General features: G+C 37.6%; 2 long non-coding RNA genes across 2 annotated transcripts in view; one reads left to right on the plus strand and one right to left on the minus strand.

Moving 5' to 3' along the window:
* The window catches only part of LOC117285379, a 217,551-nt gene that overhangs the window by 17,315 nt on the left and 179,974 nt on the right, over positions 1 to 20,262 (minus strand). The gene's annotated exons all lie outside the window — the stretch shown is intronic.
* The window catches only part of LOC104872052, a 26,734-nt gene continuing 14,899 nt past the window's right edge, over positions 8,428 to 20,262 (plus strand). Inside the window, exon 1 of the long non-coding RNA XR_783033.1 lies at positions 8,428 to 8,523. This is a non-coding gene — a long non-coding RNA (uncharacterized LOC104872052). The remainder of the gene's footprint in view (positions 8,524 to 20,262) is intronic.

The following is a 20,262-nucleotide window of genomic DNA, read 5'->3' on the forward strand; positions in this document are numbered from 1 at the left end:
AAATTGGAAAGACTTTGCTTTGACAGCCCAGGGCCACCTAAGGGAGTGCTCCCCAAAGTTCAGCTTTCCAGGTACTCAGAGGACACTGTAGTCACGATCTAAGGAAGGAAGCCTATTCATCAGGCTGCTGGAAGACCTTGGCATCATCCATATGGTGCGGGTTTTTCAGGATGCAGAATGTAAGAATTGTGGAGTCACAGTAGCTTCCACCCAGGTATCCAGCGATGGAAAAGTGCCTAGTACACTTGGAAAGTTTTCTATGTTCTCTATCTAATAATTAGTTAATTTTATAAATTTCCATAAGTTTGGTAATTCTCCATGTAGATGCACATATACACCCAACCAGAAACCATGAAATAAGTCATTTAATGCTTCTGAACGTATTTGTCTATATAATTAAAGAATTGGATAATGTGATTTTTATGGTTGCCTTTTAAATTCTATGTTAGTGATAATTAGGGAAACTACCATTTTTCCCAAGTTCTTTCCAAAGGCATTTTCTTAAAATGAAGTAACTACAGAAAAGCACTAATGGTGGACCTTCTAGGTGCCATGTTTATTTGTTTGGGCTTTATTTGTTTATTTGTTTGATCATCTCTTTGATCATTTTTTCCATCATCGTATCTCTCTCTCTCTCTGGAAAACAGAGACTCACAGTCTGAAAGGGTCTCAAATAAAGAGCTCACATAATTAGACTCAGCCCACATGATAATCTAGGATAATCTTACTTCAAGGATTTTAACTTTATTGCATATGCAAAGATTTTTTTTTTTATTTACTAGGTAACATATTCAAAGATTGCAGGGATGTGGACTTTTGGGGGGAGTCATTCTGCCCACTACAGGAAGTTTTTGAAATTGAAAAATGCTTTATAGTTTTCTCTTTCCAGTAATATTTTCCTCTTTTATTCCTATTATAATTATTTTCCACATTTTCATCCAGTAATCATTCTATATGAAGACATATAATTCATGTACACATGAAAACATGAAGTTTTCAGCTTCACCTGGAACAGCTTTAACAGTATTTGAGTAGATGAATATCAAATATTTATAAGCACCAACTGTAAGTTCCATAAAAATCAGAAGTAACAAGTATTGAACTTCCACTAATTTTCTAGCACTTTCTGAAGAACTTCATAGCTCTCATTTCCCTTAATATTAGTGAGGACACTAAAAAGGTAATGACATTAGATCCATTTTATAAAAGAATGATAAGTGGTCCAAAGCCTAACAGACAGTAATAAGTGAAGCCAAAATTTAAATCCAAGCCCTATCCAACTCTAGAGTTTCTATTCTTTGCTTTGTAATCTCTACTAAAGAATAAAACCCCTGGGCTGGGGTTTTAGTTCAGTAGTTCGCAATTGCAAGGTCCTGAGCTTGATCCCCAGTACCAAAAATAAACAAATAAAAAATAAATAAATAAATCCCCATTTTTGTATGGGGTTCTAATATTATTCTCTCCCTCAGTGAAAAATAGTGGCCATTCCATTAACATCAGCAATCACTCCGTTAGTAACCAAATACACTGGCAGTGAGGGACACAAACACTCCTCAGCACAGCCTCAGTAATGGGGCTGTTAGCAGTCCCAAATGCCAATAGCTTCTAGGTGCCTGCTTGCTATGCCTGGATATGATATAGGCTTTCTTTATAATGTTTCCTCTTTACTTATATAGAAATATATATGGATATTAAGACGTGAGCATAAACTGTATATCCATATGCTCATTCACTCATTAACCAGTGTTTCTAGCATTCTTTAATTTCAAATACCAGTGGTAAGACAGCACACACTCTTCTACTAAATTTTTGCTTCCCTACCATTATAGATTTTCACTCATTTATAATATTGCTTTCTTCTAGAAATCCAAGAAAATCTAATTCTCAAATACTTTATATTTTTTCTCCTACAATAAAATACATACAGAACTCTATTTTTAGAAATGCAACATAGCCTTTATTGTAAGCAAGTATATCCAACTATGTCATGTCACTTAAACTCTTACCCGAACTATTTCCTTTTCAAAAAATCCACTCAGCTCACTATTTTTACATGCAACATATTTCAATTTTCATTTGTTTCCCATCTCTTCCAGGTAATTGACTGCTTTAACTTGCATTCCAAAATATTTCACAATAATTTAGCAACTATTACTCTTTATCCACAAACAAGAAATGGGTAATATCAACATGATCCTCATTTACAAAATAAAGACTGGGCATTAAAGACATATTAATATTATAATCTGAAGCTCTTTGTTAAATCCCCAGTCATACACATCTCCTCACCACTTCATTTTTTTAATGATTTAAAAGTGCTGAACATTCATGTGAATTTCTAAAATTTCAAAAAGCCATGCATCTCTGCCTTCAGCTTTAATTCTTGGTTCCCTTTTGAAATTGTTGTTGTCATGATGAAGAATCCAAAGGGCACTGGGGTGGCCGAGAGGGAAGCTGAGTCAAAAATAAAAGCTTCTTTTGTGATTCAACTTCACTTGGTGCATATTTTTTGATTGTCCTTGTGATGAGGGCCTTAAATCATTAGAGGACAAAGAACTTGGTGGGGGGGCAGTATGAGACCCTGTAGGATATTAAATTGCATCAAACATTCCCCTGTTCACAGACACATGCATAAGAATCTTGAGATGGAAAGTGGGAGGGCTCCTTAAGAAAGCAGAAGTCTCTGGCAGAAGCCACAGCAAGCATCATCTCAGATCTCTCTTGTTGTCGTGTTAGGCTCCAAAAAGCTCTGCCCTCCCCATCAACATTTCAACCCCACTGGTGAAGGTGGCCCTACAGCCACCTCCGGTGTGATTTCTGATGCTAGGACTAAGGGCATGGGACCTTCTAACTGTGACAATTGCTGTACTCAGCAATGTCCCCTCTTCCCTCCCTCTACAATATGGATGTACTTTCCAGAGGTAAGAGGAACACAGTTCTTCCCAAAAGATTTAAGTAGCTAACTGATTGTCAGTTACAGTCACTTAACATGTGCCCTCAGGGGAGTGCCTCATTGCCTCTTATTTCTAGGGAGAATGACCCAGCCCGGCTAAGAAGATCTTGACCTCACCCTCAGTACTTACTTTCTTATGGTCTGTGATACTAATAGTGATAAAGACATGAATAACTAATGTTCATTTAGCACATAGAACATTCTAGCCACTCCAAAAAGAATGTGATATGCTTATTTCACTGAATTATCACAATAACTCTAACAAATTTCTATTAACATTATTCCTATTTACTGATGAGGAAAAGAGAAGCTCTAAAAGATACACAATGTCACCAGTGGGCAACAGAGTGGCATTTCAAACCCTGGCATCTTACAGGCATCCTCTTCACCCTATGCCAGACTGTCATATAGACTATGAGAGGCCACAACCTTTGCTTAGACGAGGGCTGGACTATCCAACAGGAAAGGGAAAGGGAGAAAATAGCACTGAGAGAGGTGCTATCAGGAAGCTGAAGAAATAATGTATATTTTCCTTGTTCTCTAGACCAAGGAATTATCTCAAAATAAGATAACCATGGAAAGTATAATACATATTACCTAAAGCCACCAAACAATCTATTAGACATCACAGACATACAGAAGATATTTCCAAGAACACACATACTAATAGATTTCCTTTTAGCACGTAGCTTCTTCATAAATTATGACTATGCATGGTATTATGTATGCATTGGTTTATACTTGATCAGAATACAGACAAAGTTAATAGCAGACAGAGCTTGCTTAATCACAAAGTAACTCACTCTTCCCATAGCTCTGTGAGGACTACAATTTATACCTCAGCAGAGAGGGCCACTGTACCATTTCAGATTTTAAATAGGCCTGTGAATAAGTCAGCAATACCCAAAGCTCAGTGAGTACATGTATGGCCAAAATAACAAAGTTAAAACAAAACAACAAAAACCGATGACAGAAGCTCAGAGATGAGACTTTCCCAAAACGCCTTATGATTGAATGGCCCACCTACCCATCTGCTTGCAAGACTGATGTTTATACCCACTTCTAAAGTGGAATCACATCCTTGGAGACTATATCTACCTTTCTTTTAGGCCTAAGACTCTTCATCAAGTGGGCTTTGGGTTCCATCAAACCACACGCAGAGTGCTTATACCTTTCATGAGGGTTGGGTAGAAGAAGATCACTTAGTGTTGATTACAGATGCTTTGTGTTGTAATGGATCAGATTTTCAAAAGTCTCAACTGCAAAGCTCCCAAATGCCACACATAGACCTGGTAATGGTCCATGAAAATTGAATATTTAGAGGGTCTATGTGCAATCCGTTCCGAGGACTGCCTTTGAAAATTTAGTCCCATAACTACAAAGCATTTGTAGCATCGTAATCTGTCATCATTAGCAACAATGCTTGACTTGGTGCTTAACATTCTTATTAACCATGCAATTATGAATGCAGACAATGTTTAATCACTTTTACAAAAATACAGCTGTGTTGTTGGGGAGCTGTCATTTACTGCTCATTAATGATTGATTTTTTTAACCATCTAGATTATTTTCATGAGAACAGCAGATTAACTATAAAGAATTCATTATTGGTCATTAAAGGATATTAAAGGTGTGTCCTGCCTTGCTGCATTCACATGACTGCATTCATTCTTGACAACATGGAGATGGAAACCTCCAAATATCATTGTTCCAGAACTCTAGCTAAGAGCTTGGTTTGAGAAGAGGTGGAGTGAGGAGAGAAATTAAGAAAAAAAATCTCTTTTGCTATAATAAAACAATATACTTTATAATGGCCAAAATTTACCCCAAATAATTACTTCAACTATTGTCCAGCTTGTTTAAGAATTATCTGAACTGTGTGTGCTAATCAATTTGGAGCAGATTGTTAATAATGGACTATTTTGAAAACTTATAGCCGTTTCTCCAGCCCTCTTATACATGAAAGACATGAATTCCTTCCCTGCATTGTACTTTCATTAAAGAAAAGTCAGAGCAGTATTTTATAGCTAGACTCCTCTTTGTCTTAGATGCAGAGAACTCAGTTCTGCTCCATCGAATGTCTCTGGGACACACTGTGATGAAACCCACTTGTCCAACTGCCTACCCACAACAATAATTAAATTTACTTTATTATATTAAGGAAATCAGATTGTTCAGTATCGTTCCCTCCCTAGATTTCTAGTTCCAATAGTCACTGAGTTCATACCTGGGGTTCTTTATTTCCTCACATGCTCAGTAGCTTCCACAATCCAGATCAGAGAGAGGATTTTATAAATTACAACTCTTCCCTTCTGTTCTGTCACACCCTTACTACAGGTTTCCTAGGAAATATCTGCCTTAGTTTCTTTCAATATTTTTATATTATTCTGATAATAAGTGTGATATATATATTCATTTTAGAAAATATACAGAGCACATAGAAGCTATCCATAGTCTAAAGTCCAGAAATAACCACTAACTTTTTATATTTGCTCTTAGTATTTCTTCTTAGTGCATTTTTTTGCATGACCTTAGATGTTACTTATCTTCCCTGTGTTCAATTTCCTCCTCTTTAAAAAGGAGAAATAAAGTTATTATGAAGACTATATAAGTTAATATTTGTTACACATACAGAAGACACAAATTATGAGCTATGCAGCTATTTTTCATGGTGCCTGGTAGGCAAACAGCTGCATCAACATGAAGTTGAATATCTCCTTCCCAGCCATTGGCTGCCAGAAACTCATTGATGTGAATAATGAACACAACTGTGTGCTTTTTATGAGAAGCACATGGCCACAGAACTTGTTGCTGACACTCTGGGTAAGAATGCAAAGGTTATATTGTCCAAATTAGTGCGGAGAAAGACAAACACAGTTTCTCCAAGAAGCACATTGTGTGACTTATATCTCTATGCACCTGCTACTGCTACAGACCAAAGAGAACCACAGAGCAAAACCACAACTGTGTCTCTGGGTGGCTTTGTGGATGCCAACCTGAGCATTCTGAATTAAGCCCAAGTCAAGTCAAAACTAAGAATTTTTTAAAGCAGTAAATAACATTAGATCCAACAAAAGAGGTATGCACATTGTAGCTGTCATGGTTCCATAAATTATTGAGTGAGAAATAGTAATAGGGGCACTCAAAATAAAGAAGGATAAAATTGAGTGTATTAGTCTATTCTCTCTAACTATAGCAAAAAATCTGAGACTGGATGCTTATAAGGAAAAGATGTATATTATCTCACAGTTTTGAAAGCTAAAAATAATGTTTAGGCAGCTTCATCTCTTTGGCTTCTAGTGAGGTTCCCTGGGTCACATTGGCAGATAAGCAGAAAGAGAACCAGCCATGTGCATCAGGAAGCCATGTTTTATGGAGTAGTCTTGCTTTATAATAATCCTCTCTCCTAAAAGTTAATTCATTCTGTGAAATAAATATTAAACACTTCTGAGGGCTGTGTCCCCACTTACCTAACCACCTCCCATGAAGTCCTACCTCTTAAAGGTTCTACCCTCCTTAATACCACTACAGTGGGGACCAAGTCCCCCATACAAACCTCTGGAGGAAAACCATAGAGAATCTTCCCCCCGTCCTTCCTACCATGTGCAACCATTCCATCTCCACTAGTTCTCAAATCTTAACTCACTCCAGCACTGCTCAAAAGTCCACAGAGTATAATCTGAGACTCAAGGTAACTTTCTTATCTAACCATAAGCCTGTAAAGTCAAAAACAAGTTATCTATTTCTAAGATACTATGGTGGGATGGGAATAGAAGAAACATTCTTATTTTAAAAGGGAGAAATGGGGAAATAGGAAGGACTAAGTGGTACAAAGAAAAATTGAAGCCTACCTGGACATACATTAAATCTTAGAGCTCCAACTCTGGCAATCTGTGCACACTACAGTAGGGTAAGCGCCCAAGACCTCAGATAGCCCTTCCCTCATTAATGTTTTGATTTCAGCCCACACAACTGCACTTTTATGCTGGTTTTGAATGTTGATAGTGGTTCTATTATGGGATCCTATCTGTAGCTATATTTTCATGTCTCTACCAGGCATTGTCGATTCCACTGCTGTGGCAAACGTCTCCCTGGCTTCCTAGCTTTACTTTGACATCTCTGTGCAAACTACCGTGATCCCATAGCTCTCATATTCTGCACACCTGATGAACCAGCACCATATAACCATTACTGTCTGCCATTTCCTCCCTTTATCAATGCTATGAGCCATTCCTGGGCCTGCTTGAACCATGCCTGCAGTAGCTTTAAAGGATTTCTCTGAACAGCAGACTCCAGAGATCACAACGGGCAGTGAGTCTGCAGAACATGTCCTGGGATCATAAAACAAGTCTGCCCTAAGGGTCCTTTGGGCCTGTGATGGGAGAAGTGGCCTCAAAAACAATTGTGAAATGCCCTTGAAGCCTTTTTCCTATTGTCATTCCTACAGTCTTTAGCTCGTGGCTCTCTTTTACTTAGTTATGTGGCCATACTATTTTGTCCCAAATTGACCTTACAAATATATGCAGGCTGTAATTTTTCCAAATCTTTCTGCTGTTTCTTTTCTTTTTTTTTTTTTTTGATGCTGAATTTTACTCTAATCTCACTAAAAGTATCCAGTGCTAACTACCCAGCAGTCCAAATGCTTTGTTGTTTAGAAATTTGTTCAGCCATATTTACCTACTTCATCTTTCTCAGATGTCTCTAAGGTATGCACATATTGCAAGTAAGTTTTTTACAATGATGTTAGAGTGGCTTTACTTCATTTTCCAGTAGGATACTCATTTCCACTTGTGGCTAATACCCTAGTGTTTATCTTGTGAACCTTTACTAGAATCACCCAGAATGCAAGTGATTGCTTGCCTTCTCCTCTAAACTTTTCCAACCTCTGCCCATTACCCATTTCCAAAGCCAGGTATATTTCCATATATACAGAGCTATAGCAATAAGGTAACTTTTCAGTACCAAGTTTCTGTATTAGACTGCTTTTCATTGCTACAACAAAATACCTGAGACTGAGAATTCACAAAGAAAAGTGGTTTACTTAGCTCACAATTTTGAAGGCTGAAATTCCAAGCTTAGACAACCCTATATTTGACCTCTGCTGTGGGCCCCCTTGGCTATATGATAAATAAGCAGAAAGGGAACCAAGTGAATACAGAAGGAGACAGGTGCCTTACATGGCCTCACTTTATAACAAATTGCTCCCTAAAAAATAACTCGTTGGCCTCCAAGCAGTGCTAGTGGACTGGTGAGAATCGGAGCCACATGGAGCTGAACTGCTACCCCACCCCCACCATCCCAAGCCTCCCAGCATCATGAGTAGAGCCACGTGGGTGCCTGTAATACCACCCCACTGCCCCATCCCCTGCTGCCTCTAGCCTTCTGGCTGCTCTGGTAACTGGATCCATACCATAGACGCATAGGGTGTCATAAAGGCCATTGTCCTGAGCTCCAGAAGATAGAGCAGAAGTGAACAAAAGAAAGAAGGCCTCTCTCAGGCTCCTTGATGAAAACTGAAGCCAAAAGGGACACAGTCTCCGAAATAAAGGCACGCTAGCCCACAATATTTGGTAAGTTGGAGGGATCACCACCTCCCATCACAACCTGGACTATCTTCAGAGGAAGGGCAGCTAGAACCTGCAATAGGAACTTGTAGTGTTCAACCCTATAGGAACTCAGGGAGCTCAACTTGGGCCTTGAAGGCAGAAGAAATCAGCCTGAATCTCAAGTTAATGCTGCTCCCTTGCAGAGACTAATTGATTTAATTCTGCACACTGATGCCCACATTGTCTATTGTGAAGCAGAGACATACCCTAAAGGAGGCCCGCCATTTTTATTTTATATTTTTTAATTTTTTTCTTTTCCTCTTATTCTCAAAATTTTTTAAATATATTTTTATTGGTATATTTTAGGCATACAATACAGTTACATTCACCACTGGGATCTTGTACCTTTACATGACATATTTTGATTCTTATTTTTCTCCATTCCCTTAGCCTCCCTCCACTCCCTCCACCCTACACTATTTACAAAGACTTTGTATCTGGTTTTTTTTCTCTTATTTTTTCTTTTCCCTTCTTACCTTTCCACAACTCTTCCACTTCCCCAATAACGTTGGACATTTTCTTCCTATTAAACAATTTCAATTACACATTTTAATCATTATTTAAACTTTCAGTTTATCATGTCAGAAAAACTATAGAATATTTACATATGTGTGTCATATTACTTTCACTTAAGAGAATGTCCTCAATGTGCATACACTTAGCTATGAAATGTCTCCAGTATCTCTTTTTTTGGGGGGGTGGATTTTGAGACAGGGTCTCACTATGTAGTTGAGACTGACCTGGAACTCACTATGTAGCCCAGGCTGGTCTCAAACTCACAGCAATCCTCCTGCCTCAGCCTCCCGAGTGCTGGGGTTACAGGCATGCACCACCACACCCGGTCAGTTTCTCATTCTTTATGATTGAGTAGAATTACATTTTATTTACCAAAAACAAAAGCATATCTTCTTTATCCAGTATTCAGTTGATGCGCAGTTGGTCTGTTTCCAAATTTTATATATTACAAACTGTGCCATTATAATCATGGGTGAGCAAATATCACTGTGGTATGGTTCTTCTAATTCTTTTGGAAAGATACCCAGCAGAGGGATGACTGGGTCAAATGAGACTTTAATCCTAGTTATTCAAAATGTCTCCATATTGATTTCTGTAGGGATGCACCAGTCTGCACTCCCATCAAAAATGAAGAAGGGTTTCTTTCTCCCCACAACCCTGTCATCATTTGTTGTTGGTTGATTTCTTGATAGCAGCCATGCTTTCTGGCTTTCTGAAGTAGAATATCAGTGTTGTTTTCATCTGTATGTCTTGAATGACCAGTGATGTTGAACATTGTTTCATATATTTATTTGCTGCTTTTACTTCTTTGTCTGAGAAATGTCTGTTCATTTCAGATGCCCATTTTTGGATTAGGTCTTTATATTTGGGGGGCCTGATTTTTTTGAGTTCTTTATATATTTTAGATAGTAGACCTCTGTCTGAGGAACAGCTGGTGAAATTTTTTTCCCACATTGTAGGTTCTCTCTTAGCTTTGTTGGTGGTTTCTCTTGCTGTGCAGAAGATTTTTAATAAGATGAGATCCCAGTTGTTGATTCTTTGTGCTAGTTCCCATGCTACTGAGAATTTTTTCATAAAGTCTTTTCCTATGCAAATGTCTTCAAGAGTTCTACCTAACTTATCTTCCAACAGGTTTAGTGTTTCTGTTTTAATATTTAGGTCTTTAATACACTTCAATTTTAGTTTAGCACATGGTGAATGAAAGATATGGGTCTAGTTTTAATCTTTGGCAGGTTAAATCCAGTTTTTCCAACATCATTTATTAAAGAGTCTGTCTTTCCTCCAGTGAGGATGGTTGGCTCCTTTGTCAAAGACGAGGTAGCCGAGTATGTCTGGAGTTATTTCTGCATCTTCTAATCTATTCCACTGATCCTCGGGTATGTTTCTTTGCCAGTACCATGCTGTTTTTATCACAGTGGTTTTGTAGCGTAGTTTCAAGTTGGGAATTGTGAGAGCCCCCAGAGGCGAGAGCAGAACATTTGAGTGATAACATTTGGCCATCCTGTTGACACTGTGAGCAGTAAAACTATGCCCAGCTCTTCCTTCATGAGGACTACTAGGCTGGCAAATCATGAGTAATTTCTGATAAAAGAATCTCTTCTCATTAAACAATACTACAGTAAGGGCTATCACATTTGATTGCTGATTCTTGCCCTTTGTTCCCTGGGGAGATTTTTTAAAGGGAGATCCTTTTTAAAAGGGATCTAGAATTCCCTGGAGAGCTATTAAAAGCTATCATTCCCTGGATCTCAATCCAAAATAAGCAGATAAGCTAGGGTTTGGGTAAAGGGAAATCAACAGTACTTTGTACAAGGTCCTCCACAGTGATTCCAATGTGCAAGTAGAGTTGAGGAATACTGCTTCATAAGATGTAGCTGACCAACATAGCCTAACTTCAGGCACTCCATAATTTCAAGGAAACAATAACCTCAAAAAGTCCTCCAGGCATCACTTTGCTGTGTAGAAAGAGAATCATAGTTCTCTCAGGCATTGATTAGCTCTGTCAGTACAGGAAGTAATATACTTCCCCAGAGGCCATAAATAAATCCTGTCAAGTTGCAAACCTGTGGAATAATCTGGCAAAAAGTGACAAAGTGACAAACAGGGATAAGTGTTGGCCACCTCTGTCACTAACATATCATTGGGATAAATGGGAAATACAATACCAGTTATTCTGGATTTTCAACATCTTTTTATAGTAACTACTAAATTGGAATGGAAACACTTGCCCTCAAATTGATAGCGCACTTAAGTGGCAAGGTAATTTCTCAGCTCCTTTGGCCCCATTATCTCTGAGGTTTCCCTGATGTAAATTGTACCTTATCCTAGAAAAAAACACCATCTCTGAAACCTGAGAGGTCATCCCACTGAGAGGCAAGTAAACTGGCAGGCACACCGGTTCAAATTCTATAAGCAAATTTTGATCTTGGAGAAAGTCCTTTAATTATTTAATTTACTTTATTATATAATATATAAAAGTATATATGTGAAATCTTATATACTAACATAGGTATATGTCTTGCAACATAATATGCATGTGTGTGTGTGTCTTCTAATAAACCACTTTGGAAATTTAATATAGTAGGCCCCATATTTTAACATAGTTACATTTTTTTACATAGACTCAAATATCCTCTTTATTTTATCTTTTTAAAGTTATGATTAGTATATGTTTTCAGTAATGTTTACTTTCCTTGTGGGGAGTTGATAATGTGAATAACACATCTTAATTCCTTTTTTTTTCACCTCCCTTCCCCTCCCCTCCATTACTTACCCCCTCCCTATTTAAGAAACATCTATCTCCCAACTTCCTATTGTCTATATTTCATTTTATTTGTATTTATATTTTGGATTTCTCAAGTTTTAAACTTCTGTGTCTGATTTATTTCACTTAACATTATGGTCTCATGGGCACCCATTTTCCTACAAATGAGTCAGGTTTATTTTCTTTATATCAGAGTAATATTCCATTGTGTATAAATATCACATTCTATTTATCTGTTCATCTGTTGATAGGCACATAGCCTGCTTCCATGATTTAGCTGTTATGATTGAACTGCTATAAACGTGGGTGTGTGTATATCCCTGTAGTATGATATCTTTAACTCTTTTGGGAAAATACATTGAAGGGAAATAACTGGGTCAAGCAGAATTTCTGTTAAGTTTTTTAGGAATCTTCATACTGATTTCCAATAGTGCCTTACTAGTTTACATTTTCACAAAAAAATGTGTAAGCGTTCCTTTTTCCTTGAAGCCTCACCAGCATTTGCTATTATTTGATTTTAATGGACATTCTTTAAATGCTTTTTAATCACACATTCTAAATAACTGCTGAACAAATATTTTTAAAGTACTAGATTGAAGGGCTGTGTCACATAATTAGGTTGTCTAGAACTTTCATGTGAGTTAACTTTCCCCGAGCCCCTAAGCCATTGCCAATCAGTGTCATATGAATGGTTTCATATCAATGAATGCAGATTTATGCACTTTCAAAACAAAGTTATCCAACTGGTTATCCTCCAGTACTAGTTTTTAACTATCATGTCTTGAATGTCAGTTGTCGGTAAGTTGTATGGCAAAGGAAACCAACTCTGTCAAACTCATGATCCTACTGCCAAAATACAGAGTTGCTTCGAGAAATAGCTACCTGTTCAAAATTACATCCTTGAATCTACAGGGACAGGTGACTGGCTCTTTCCAACAGGACATAGGAGTGTGTTGTAGACCAATGTGGTTAAGTAAAGTGTGCCTTCCCTGCCCTGTCTTTCCATGTGGTGGAAATGTAGAGATGTTGAAAGCTGCGTGTTAAAGGTGATGCAACTGCAAGATGGAAACAGATTGGCTCACAACATAGAAGAAAAGCATTCATAAGCCATAGTTGTCTATTTTTAAATTTATAGAGTGAGAAGTAAATTTTTGCAGTGATTAGACCCTTCACATTTTGAACTTGTTTTAAGAGCAGCTGGTATCACACTAATGTAAATGCTGTTTCTGGCCCTGTGTCACACCTTCTACAAAACTCTACCGTGATTTTTTAAAAATAAAAGTTTGCTGTGACTTGTCAAAAAAAGCAGCTTCTAATACCTGAAAATAAGAGTTAATGAGAGAACATTTTATAATAGCTGATATTCAGAAACATAAACATACTTAAAAATGTTTTAAGTGTATCATACTCAGATTTTTTAAATCCAATGAAAATAAAGCTGATGCTTAGTAATTAAAGTTATCTTGTTTCAAAAGTGAAAATTAAGCTTCATAACTTTCTGTTAGCTGGATCCCAGTACTGCAATAGTTATAAATATGATATATACCTTCTCATATATCTGTCCTCAGGTTTGTTCTCAGAATTTCTCTAATACAGCATTTATTTTACAAAACATAAATGATTCATGTTCTATAACCTCTCTCAAGTGAAAAAAAATTATACGAAAAATCTACAAATTAAAAGTCAAAATATCACCAGCAAGACTTATTTTCTAACCTGAGAATCAGGAAGGAAACCAGGAGGTTTCATACTATCATGGCATTATCAAGGAAAGCTAGTAGTGTGGTGAAAAAGGTTTTGATGGTCTTCAGAATTTTAAAGGCCTCTAGAAAACTCCTCAACTACTAATAATAATTCAAAGCTAGCAGTCAGCAGGGAAAAAATATCACTGTGCTAGGCTAATTTCTCATTTAAATTTTCTTGCTAAATAGTTACACTTGACTCTTATACCATCAATTTTAAGAGACTTCTGGAGAGATGACTGGATTATGAGGGCACTAACCTCCTCAACGAGTTAACCCGTTCATGAAGTCATAGCTGAATAGGAGGTAAAACCTTGATGGAAGAAGTGGGCTATGGAGCCTGGCCTTGAAAACTATATCTGCTCCCTCGCCCCATCATTTTTGGCTCTTTTCAACCTGCTCTGCATTGAGCAGCTTTCTTCCACTATGTAATTCTATCTTTGTGTACTTGTCATGGGGCCAGCTTACAACAAACTAAAACTTTGAAAGTGTGAGGCACAAAATATCTCTCCTTCCTTAAGTTATAAGTGTCAGATATTTTGTCCCAGCAATAGAAATCTGACCAATACAGAAAATTGGCACCACACAGTGGAGATTATATCTGACCATGTAATTCAAAAGCTTTTGGACTAGTTTGTGGGAAGACTTTGAAAAAGTTGGGAGATGTGGACTAGATAAGCCATAGAACACTATAAGCAAGGCCTGATGGATGATTATGGTTAGAGACCAGAAAAGCAGAATGATAATAGGAATGCAGATAATAAGGATTAGGCTCATATAGTTTCAGATGGAAATAAGGACTCTGTTGAAAATTAGAGTAGCCATGCAAGTTACACTGGGGCGGGGGAGAAAAAGTATTTTTTCCAAGTCCTAAGACTTTGTAAGTTTAAAAGTATGGCTAAAGTTAAAAGTTGTAGACTAATTGATCTGACAGGAAATATTTCAAGGCAGGCCAATGTTCATACTGTGGCATGGGTATTGCTTTTAGCCAAATTATAGTGAGAATCTGGAGGAAAACAGAGCAGAAAACTTTGAAAAACTTCAATTTGGGTCTCCAAAGAACCATTTATACAATTTTAGCCAAAGAAGATATTGGTACTGAAGCATCATGAAAAAGAAACTACTAGGCCGAAAAGAAAGATGCTTTAAGGGCATCTCAGGAATCTGAAAGACCCCTACCTATCACAGGCTCCAGGGTATAAAAGTATAAATATTCCTTTAGTGAAGAGAGCTCCTAGACATCCAAAATAGCCTGACTGGGATTCATTTCACCATGTCACCCATCCAGATACTTAAAGGCTGTTGTAGCCACACTCTAAGAGAGCCTCGTTACAGTTTCTGCTGATGGTAGATCTTAGCATTTTCCATGTGATGCTAGTTTTTTTGGCATGTAGAATGCAAGAATTACAGGGCCAATGACACTTCCACCCAGATTTCAAAGGAAGGCCTGGGAGGCCAGGCAAAAATGTGTTACAGAATTGGGTTATCTACCAGGGACTAATGAAAGAATGGTGTATGCAGCCAAGAGTGTGAGTCTAAGGTATCAATGGAGACAAGAGGTTGGACATACCAGGAACCTGGGACATCTGTCTGGAAAGTCACAGGCCCGGAACAGGACCAGCCCAAAAAGGAGAAGCTGGTGGCTTTCAAGGCCTCATGGTGAGAAGCAGTCAAGCCTTTGGAACTCATTACTATAGACCCCAGAGCTGGACATGGGGCTATAAGACCAAACATCCACCCTGCTGTGCTTGCTTGATAGGATTATTTTCCATCTCCCTATCCTTCTACTTGGAATGATAATGATTATCTTATACTATTGTATCTTGAGATTAGGTAACTTAGTTTTTGAATTTTACAGAATTCACAGCTGAGAGTGTGCCTTGAGTCTCAAAGGAATTTTTGGAACATGGAATTTTGAGCAATGCTTGAAGTATTAATTTCCCTTTTCAGGAAAGGATTTGTGTATTCAGGATAGTTGCATCACGGCAGACAGAATTGTGACATTCATATTCTGCTTATTTGGAGATTAAGTATGGTTTAAGGAGATATGATGAGATATCAAGTATATAAATAGTGGACATGCAATGATTAATCTTAACTGCCAACTTGACTAAATTAAGAGATTCTTGGAGAGAATATTGAATTGTGAAAACACTAACCTCACCATAAGTGGTGCCTAGTTGGAGCAAGCGGGTCATAGGGCATGACTTTGAGGAATATATTCAATCCCTGCTATCTGCATCTCTACTTCTCAGCCTCCAAAAATTGAGCAACACTTTTTCACCATGCCCTTCTGCCATGATGTCTCTTCCTTGAGACGAGCCTACTATGCACTAAGCCTCTGAAACTATAAGCTACAATAAACCTCTTTTACCTCATGTGTTTGTCCCAGCAATGGGAAACCTGGGACAATATAATTCTTAACAAATTCTTGACTCTTTCAGTCTCATGTCTCTTCCTTGTAAACCATAAAGAAGAAAAGGCAATTCATGAACAGTATACATTATATATGTGAATTAACATATCACACTGTATCTCACAAATATATATTAAAAAGTATGTGCTAATTTAAATAATGTGCTAAAAAAATAAAGAATAAGTAATTCATATGGTTCCTTTAAGTTTAAAACCAAACATCTCTGAAAGTTCATCATGATCTGTGTGAGATATTTATACTTACTAGATCTAAAAATCCAAATATTATATAAGCATGAATGTAATGCTGGTCTTCCTAAGTAGCTATAGTCACCATAGTCCTTCAAGCACACCTAGGAAATTATATAATGTAAATACAGGGGCAAGAAAATATGATTTAACCTATACAACTGTTTGGCAAACAGATTTTTCAGGAATGTAGTTGTGATATAAGATGCAACATTTTGAAAAACATTTTTCTTCAAAATATTTTTCTCCAAAAATATTTACAATTACACTTATTCAGGAATTGACCAATATGGAAATTTAGATCAGAACTACTTCTGATTATAAGTTACATACTTCTAAAAACTTAAGACAGCATTAATATCAGAAAGAAAATAATTACTAAGTGGCAGAAAGCATATTAACCAGATCTGTTTAAGCAGATATTAGGGTAAACAAAACTTACTTTCAAACACAAACAATGATTAAGGGAGAGAAGTTATTTTTTTTAAGTAGCAAACTCATACTTTTTTGTAGGACTGAACCTGGGCATTGTCGTATGAATAACTAAGGCCACTGATGATACAACCATAAACAGTAACTCCTGGAGTCTTAAGGCCTTGGGAAATTTTCAAAGTACATCTATACACACAGAGAAATTGATGGAGAGAGAGAGACAGACACAGAGATAGAGAGAGAGAGAGAGAAAGAGAGACAGATAAACAGAGAGGTTTAAAATAAATATTTAAGCCATGTCTGTAAATCTTTCAACAATAGGATTCATAATGGAAATGACAGACCTTTAAAGACAGAAACATTAGCAGATCCTGTAATAATATTATAAATTATTTATAAATAACAATATTGATAAGATGGGCATTTTGAAACTACCCAGGACACCTCTTTAGCTAATTAAAGCCAGTGTGGATGTGGCTCTTTTATCATCACAGTATTGGAGCTCTGATCATCCCACAGTGAATGATTATAGTTCAGTAATACCCCAATCTGACATTCAGTTAGCAATTACCACATCAGCCTTTATCTACTGGTAACAACTGGTTTGGAAGATATTGCTCTACTTCTGTTAATTTCATCATGTTAATAAAGTTCCCATATTAACCTGTCTGATGCAATACAAGAAACATATATATCTTCCTTGCAAAATGGTGATACACCAGTGTTTCATTTTTATTTTAAAACTTAAGTGGGTAAAGTATATTAGAACAGAAAGTAGCAAGCTATAATCTGTTGTGAACACAATAACATAAGTATTAACAAATTTTTCTGTGAGTAATTGCAGCTATTGTAATTTATACATTTTGTACTACCTTGTATTTGCATAATAATGTGAAGGTGCTCATTTCCAAACAAGGAACACTGTACCAGAAGAAGCATACGCATCTTGTCTTTTCACAGAATTCAGGGAGGCTGCTGCTGATCCCAGGTAACTCCCTTGAGCACCTGGTACACATGGACTGATGCAAACATTTAATAAAGATGTAGAGGTGACTAATGATGACAGGCCAGGGTCCCCAGGGCACACTCGCTGCCATACAGTAAGCAATCTGAAAAGATTTGCTGAATGAAAGAGGAGGAGTTCTATTGTCTTGCTCAAGAGTAATAAGTATGAGACCAGGATCTGTTCTGGAGACTCTTTTCCCTACCACCTTCCTCTTCCCTCAGGATTGCCCAAGCATCCACAGCACCTATTTCTAAGTAGGGCCTCCAATACAGGGGCACCTCACTTTCCCCTTAATATGCTCACTCACCTTCACCAACCTCCTCCCTAATGTGGGAGGTGTGACAAGTCCACACTACCTGAATAATACTTGGTACTATCTCGGTCTAGTTCTACCCCCGTCCTACTCCCAGTTCCCTACTGGCTTTCTCCTCTTAAAGCATTATAAACATGAACATATTACAATTGTGAAAAATCTCAGTGGAAAAATGAATCATGTGGTTAAGATTAATATATGTGACATTTTTCTCTACTGTCTCCAAGGACGCATCCACAATTGTCAACTCTTCATCAAAGCAATTCCATCACTTTCTATGAGGGCTGCTTCTCTCCTGACATTATCAACATTAAGAAGTCCAATAATCCTATAGGAATGGAAAACAAAAGGGACTCTGACTCAATTAAACCCATGCAAAATAAACACATTGTCATCTTCCATAATCATGCAATGGAGTCACACCACCACTGTCAGGGCAGGCAGAATGCTGAATGTGTCTACACAGAAAGGGCCTCAGCCCCACTCTGGGACATCGGTCACAGGAGAATATTGTACGAGCTCAAGTCCAATTTAGCACCCAGAGGTTTGTTCACACCATTGAAGCAGGAGTGTTCAGCTCTCTCTTGGGAGATGTGGCATCTACACATATGGTATTAGTGCTGGCAAGAGGCCTAGTAAACCATCATGGGAATGTTGAAGATTTACAGATTAAAAACATACAAATACAGCAGCACAAAGTTCTCTCAGGAAACGTGGTAAAACAGCACTGCAGGAGGCCTCGCCAGAGCCCCCAGAGCTCGGCAAAAACACTAATGTGGATCGAATGTGGATATGCACTGATGAGAGCTTTAAATCTTTTAACAAATATACTTCTGTGGCCTACAAAGATTGTGAAGACACAGGCAGTTTTAAGTCTGCAAAATCAGGAAAGAAGGAGCTCATTTGGAAAGCTAATGTTTATACAGGATTATTTCTAGGCTTTCAGAGTGAACACAAGATAAACTAGAGCCGGACTTTCCCTCTGGCCTCAAGAGACAGCTGTGTCCACCAGTGCAGCCTGTAAGACGCTGTGCCTGAGTGAATACACTAATTTGATGGCGATGTCTTGATCAGTTCAAAATGCTAACATTGTACTAAATACTAAAATTAAAGATGCTAACGTTTTTTAAAGCTATAGTGAACTCCTTTTAAAAATTTATACAGCCAAAATTTTCCATTTCATTAAACTTTATATTTTCCATCAAGTGCAGAGTCACACTCAGACAGCAACAAGTGGGCAGAGATGGAAGTGATAGAGCCCAACAGACAATGTACCAATTGTACTTTGTAATTCAGGACCAAAAACTTTACTTACTTGGTCGCACATAGACTTAGCTGTGTTCTGAGCTTTCACAGCATTTTCATTTTGGAATCCAATTCCAGAATTTATGGTCTCCCCAGGTTTCATGATCCTTCCCAAGAAAGCTTTTTTCACCTACTAATACGCATTATGGTTCCTCTTCTCAGAAGAGTGACTCTAGTGAAAGCCAAGCAATTTCTAATACCCATATAGCTCAAATAGCAACTTTCTGATGGATTCGGACAGGATGTCTGTTTTCTGGTGCATGTGTGGGCAGGGGAGGGGATTATGAACATATTCTAAGAATTTCACTTGTTCATTCTACTTAGCTGGAAGAAAGAGGGGAAATAAAAAGATAAACACACTCAAACTGTAATTTTAATTTCAAATAGAGTCCACTATTGCTTGTCTTGTGATTTTTGAATATACCATCTGTCTGACATTATAGTTCATTTGCCTAAACTTAATCCTACAGTGACACCAAAAAGTACCACACACACACACACACACACACACACACACACACACACACAAAGACAACAACAATGACAAAAACCTCTCAGGTGAATTATCTACAACTAACATGGCATTTTATTTTATTTCCCAGTATTTCTCTTCTTGAGCCCATTTCCCCAGATCACCATCTAGCAGCTCACCCAACATCATCACAGAGGAATTTTACCAACCCAAAAAAGCAAATGCTATCACCTTAACTTTACTGTTCAAGAAGATTCCTGAGGGGCTGGGGATTTAGCTCAGCGGTTCAGTGGCCTGCCTTCCAAGTGCAAGGACCCCAGTTCAATCCCCGGTACCAAAAAAAAGAAGATGCTTGTCAATTAATGTCAACTCTTCCTCAGCTAGGCAGAATAACCAAAGCCTATGGTTTTTCCTTACCTTTCTCAGAATACAATTGGCGCATATTTTCTTTTCTTTTTTTTTTTTTTTTTTTTTTTTTTTTTTTTTTGT

Source organism: Fukomys damarensis, unplaced genomic scaffold, assembly GCF_012274545.1.
Source record: "Fukomys damarensis isolate Sample0158 unplaced genomic scaffold, DMR_v1.0_HiC HiC_scaffold_9, whole genome shotgun sequence".
Taxonomy (NCBI): Eukaryota; Metazoa; Chordata; class Mammalia; order Rodentia; family Bathyergidae; genus Fukomys; species Fukomys damarensis.